At 40.4% G+C, this 5,860-nt stretch overlaps 1 long non-coding RNA gene across 1 annotated transcript; it reads left to right on the top strand.

Annotated features, from left to right (window-relative positions):
- The first annotated feature begins 213 nt into the window (after window positions 1-213).
- On the top strand, window positions 214-1,938 carry LOC123406187. The gene is made up of 3 exons (XR_006612028.1): window positions 214-301; window positions 414-464; window positions 1,872-1,938. It is a non-coding gene; the product is annotated as an uncharacterized LOC123406187 (long non-coding RNA).
- Window positions 1,939-5,860: the final 3,922 nt, after the last annotated feature.

Here is a 5,860-nt window from a genome sequence, read left to right as displayed (position 1 = left end):
TCTCACCGCTCAGTAAGGTAATCTCACTTGAAATATGATGTTGAGGCTGAGCGTTTATCCAAACAAGGTCAAGGTCTTGAAAAGGTATGAAGCATCATATCTCTTTTTGGTACTACAGTTCAGTAGTTTTGAATATCACACATATTAAATCTAAGTACAAATTCCTATGCCTTAATCACTGCTTCACCTGATGCTATTTCTTCATCAGGGACATAGTAGAACCAGAGACCTAGATTCCCAGGATCTGTTAGAGCAGTTGCCAGCTTTGCAGCAGTTACTGTATCGGCTTGTTGGATGTCGGGTGATCATCTCTTCACTCTAGGCTAACAAACCTTAGATGCGAAAATCTCTCAGTATCTGCCATTATCATCTCTATACGTAACATGACACCAATTTGTTCTTGATATTTGCAGCCAGAAGGAGCTGTGAATAATAACTACTTGGTGCAGTATGCTCTAGCTTTGGTAAGCTCTAATTATTTCTCTCGTAGATTTGTTTGTGCTCTAGCATCTACTGATCATTTGATTTCACCTGAAGTATGCTTCATAAACTAGCCAATTTGTGCTCTTCAACCTATCTAACTGACATAGGCTCTTCATAAACTAGTAGTGCAGTGCATGTTCACGCCTTCCATAATTCCAGTTGAAAATCTGATTAAATTCCCGGACTGGCAGTGCATGTTAAGTCTGACCGTTCGGACTGGCCTGTAGAAACCGTGTTTGCTCAGGCTAAGGTTCCATCGACGATAGTTCCATTTAACCGTGTTATTACTATACTTGGTCCGCCGTGTGGCCGCCGGCAACGTGGTTGACGATGCACTTGGGGCCCCGTGTTACGCCCGTCCGTTTTTTCTTTGAGAATCGAAAAGGAGAGTTAACCAAGTTCAGTTTAATACCAACTACACTTTGGAGAAAAAAAACAACATTACAGTCAACAAACTTGATTTGTCACAAAATAACTTAGAGGGCAATCTAGACTCCAATATATAGTCCTGGCTCCTTGACCAAATTTACAATTTTCCTTCTCTAGTCTGTTTCTGGAATTTGTCTTGGCAAATAGTAGTGTTACTCTGAAATTACTAAAATACTTCCAAAAGCAATTAAACTTCAAAACAAAAAGATATGTTTGTAAGGTGTTGTCATTAACCAATTGCAATTCGGATCTCGTTTTTCTTTTTCTTTTCGTCGCCTATTAGATTGACCCATTGAGGCGTGTATGGATGTGTTGCCTCATGAATAATTCCATGACTTGGATACTTTGAATGAAATGCTTGTTTTTCGATAAAGAGCATATTATATTAATCCTTTTCTGTCAATGCTTGTTTTTCGATAAAGAGCATATTATATTAATCCTTTTCTATCAATACCATATATTCCTCTTCTGTCAATGCATCCTTTTTAAAAAATAAATAAATTTGCTAACCACATGTCCCATGCGGTAATGCCTTCTTTGTAACAAACCAGTATTCCACATATCTAGTCTGTCACTCTGTACATTAAATCAAACACCCTGTATGTGATCTTGATTGTTTGAAGAAATCAAACTGTCCAATCAACATAATAAATCCTGGCATGCAGTAGTCTCACTTGTTAATACTCCTGGTTAATGCTGAAGCATTTTCTTAAGTGTATGTACTATTCATAACCGTGTTGACTGTAAGACACCTTGTGTGTAGAATTATTCAGTTATGCACGTGTTCTATTTCTTTACTGAGATTATATTTGAATTTAAAAATTATTTATCTTGATTCCTTTCTTGTGTTGCTAGATAATCAAACAAAAATTTGCTGTGTTCTCAACCTCACCACCACTTCTAACATGCTGATTTAACTGATGGGGTGTATGACTAAGGATTTACTCTCTTTTGTAAAGGTGTTAAAAGAGAGTTTCAAAATTTATTGTGCGATCAATGATGGAATTATTAACCTTGTTGATAAGGTAAAAGATCCATAAGGGTCAGTTTTCTTTTCTTTAACTCTTCCTTGTAACTTAAATATTGTGTCTGTTTCCCCATTCTTTGATAAAATTTCAGGCTGTGGGTTTTTTGCCCCACAGTAAGCAGTCAAAAAACACAAACACCCCCCTTATTTCTTTGTGCAGTCCAACCCAGTTAACAGATCTCACACACCTACATTTTATTTTATTGATTCCATAGAACCATTAAACATATTTATGTCTCTGGCCATATAGGTCGATGGTTCATTTGGCTGTGACGAAGAACCTGTAAAATAAGTAGAAACTAGAGCATCAGGGACAATAACATGAGCATCGAAACAAGTAGAGCAACAGTGCGACATCGATCTCTCCTCACTATCTATCTCTCCCACTCTGCAGCAGCATCATGATCAAGCAGCAGTCTAGTGTAGTCTCAGCCAAATGTCAGCTCACCCTCTCTGCTCGCTCTCACCCTCAACACAAGACAAGCACACACATCACCTCGAAGAAGGGGAGAACCAACCTGTAGAGTAGATCCTTCCCGGAGCGACGACGCGCCTGGTTCAATTTGCACAAAGTAGAGACCAAGTTAATTAAGCAGGTTTGTCCTGCTTGCTCAATGTCCTAGTCCCAGGTACTGAAAATTAATGTGCCTGAAAAACAACCGCACATATCATGACTCCAAGATGATATATCCTGACCTGGACGTTGCATAAGAAAAAGGAAATGTAACCACCTTTTTTTTCTTAGCTTATGAGAGAAGACAGTTATAGTAGTAGCATTTAGGTTTCATCAGTGTGCAGTCAAAAAAAGCAGTCACAAGCACATGATGACCCGACATCATATTTCCACCATTTTCTAAAGTAAGAAAACAATTTTCTACTGTTTTATCATTGGTCATCGTCCGTGCAATTTTACTAGTTTTCTTGGTCTGAAAGCCTTACCATCATTTTCTTCTTGCAGGCGGTAATGGCAAGAGCATATTATGCAGAGGAAGAGGATGAGAAGAAACTTGTGGTTCTCATCCAATCTTCATGGAACTCTCTTTATGTGCGATTGTGCACTTGTTTGGTCCTTTTTTCGTGGGCTTGCATTTGTAGAAGTATTATGTTGTGCATATGTAAAATTATTTTGATGTGCCCTTGGTAGACGTTGAAACTTAATGCATGGAGTCGGTGGATGATGTATTGTATTTGATGTGATATGCTACTGAAATGAAATATACATTTTATTTGCAATCTTTTATTCTGTTGTACTTATTTTTAATGGGCCTATTCTGAGATATGCGTGCTTCTAGCAAAAAATGCTTCAACCCAAACAAATCAGACATTTTCAATAGTAAAATAGGTATTGCGCCAGGCCCATGTAGGCTAGATTGGTGGACAGAGATCTGAAATTTATGATGATTCCATTTGGTCACTAGCAATGCCACGTCATCTTGGCCACGTCAGATCCTACGTGGCTCACACAAATGGGTAATGACCAAACCAAAATTTTGGTCGATAGAGAACTATGACCAAAATATTAGAAATGTCAAGTTTGTTCATTCTTGACGGCCAACTGTTGACGTTGTAAATTTGGTCAAAAAAAGGTCAATAAACGACAACAATGACGAATCAATGACCAATATAGGGAGTCATAATTGACCTTATTTCTTGTAGTGGGGGATGACGTCCCAAAAGAAAAGGAAAATAGTGACAAAGAAGAAGGAAGGAGAGAGGCCAGCCGCACCTCCGCCGCCCGAAGCGTCAGAAACCTCGCAATTTGTTGCGTCGGCGGCCGATGCACACATAGTGCTCTATGAAATGCCCACTAGGTATAATTTTTGCTTTTGTTTTGTTGTTGTTGACAAAGCGCACATACGTAGATTTATTTAATTTTCCTTTGCCATATTATTTTGTAGTTTCAATGATGACACATATATATATCGACTATGGGTGTTGGCTCAAACGACTGGTCTCAAACCAATAAAGTTGACGAAGACGAATCTGAAGTGGATGATGAGGGTGAGGGTTTGATGGATGCACCGAAAGGAAGGGCTTCCAACTACACAGTCGACCAAGACAAATTGCTTTGCAACACATGGTTGAATGTGTCTATGGATCCCACTGTTGGAACGAATGCAACTAGAGATACATCTTGGCTTTGGATGAATGAGCTCTTTGACACATACAACAAGAGTGGAATTAAGGGCACCCAAAGATATCTTCGGTCCTGGTGGTCGACAATCAACAAAGATTGTCAAAAGTGGGCGGCGACAATGATGACGGTTGACAAGATAAACCCAAGTGGCACTTATGATAGAAATAGGGTCAGTGTCATTTCCAATGCCTCCCCATGCATCTTGTGTTCACACTTCATATTTTGTGTCTCTAGTGATAACTTGTTATTTTGTTTGTAGCTCAACATTGCACAAAACTTGTTTCGACGAGAAGGGAAGAAGACCGAGAAAGGCAAGTTGAAGAAAGGGAGAGCATTTGTGTTGCCCCATTGCTACGAGGTGTTGAAGGATCAAGAGAAATGGAAAAACCATGAAGACAAAAACAATGCAACTATTGATTTGGATGATGATGACAATGAGGCATCAAGAGGAGGGTGGCGGTCGAGGAGAGGAGTGTGGCATTGGAGGAGAAAAATTGGCCATGAAGAAGCAAGCAAGATTATTGGAATGGGAGAAGTACTTGTTCTTCATGGACACATCCAACTTTGATGAGAGGCAAAAGAACTACATCAAACTTTGTCGTGATCAAATCTTGATGCAAAAAAATAATGATGTGCATAGAAGGCATGGGAGGCATATGGGAACACCCATGGGAGGCATGGGAGCACTCATGGGAGGCATGGGAGCTTTCATGGGAGGCCTTGGAGCTATCATGTGTGGCATGGGAGGCATGAGAGCTTTCATGGGTGCTCCCATAAGGAGACATGAGTTTTGCGTCTTTCATGGGAGGCATGGGAGCACCTACAAAAGGCATGTGTGGCATGGGAGCTTTCGATGTGCCTCACATGCCTTCGCATGATGTCTTTGTTGATAGTGCAAACACCGTCCGACTTTTCAATGAAGAGGATGACAAACAAGAGGATGAAGAATTGGAAGAAGAAACGGACAAATCGAAAGAGGCCAACGAGGAGGAAGAAGATGAGGAATGATTGTTCATGTTCAATTCATTTGTGTAAACTTTTTTGTCATACTTGCTTGTGGTCATCTTGTTTGTGGGAGCTTTGCATATTTTAAATGTTTGAGATCATCTTATATGTGTTGTTTCTGTGGCGGCTAGGCACGCGCTCTCGATTTTACAGCGCGTGCTGAAACGACACGTTGGCACGTTAAAAAATTGCAATGTGTGGTGAAGCAACTGTCTATTCAGATGCAAAAACGGGCATTGCGCGCGCTATGACTTTTTTAGCGCGTCGGGCCTGCGTTCATCTGTTGGAGATGCTCTTAATTTTTGTATTTTATATTCCTGCTGTATCATAATACTTGTTGTTGGGAAGAATTAATCTATTTTTTCCCGCAAGTATTTAACAACAGAGGGAGTACTCTTTTAAATAATTTTACTGTTAACACGTGACAGCATTTAGACCTGGATGCAGAATCGCCGCCGTGGCCTACCTCGGCACCGAGAAAACTTTTTGAAGTTTGTATGGTTGGTGTGGTGCCTTGGTGGTGTATTGAAGCATACGTCTAAAATGCAAATACGAAGCGACGAAACTAGTGAACCTGGCCCTTGAATTATCTAATCATAGTACTAATAACTTGTACGTATTTGCTTTCACACTGCACGCAACGGCACGCCCGCTCGCATTCCTCTGCCTTATAAATGCCCTGCAACTCATTGGCTTCCAAATCAGATCGCACCCCTCATTCGTAGTGCTCTGCTTCTACACACTTCATTCAACTGCCTCTACGCCTCTTCCTCGTGGAG

Source organism: Hordeum vulgare, chromosome 6H (assembly GCF_904849725.1).
Source record: "Hordeum vulgare subsp. vulgare chromosome 6H, MorexV3_pseudomolecules_assembly, whole genome shotgun sequence".
NCBI lineage: Eukaryota > Viridiplantae > Streptophyta > Magnoliopsida > Poales > Poaceae > Hordeum > Hordeum vulgare.
This window is presented reverse-complemented; position numbering and strand designations above follow the sequence as displayed.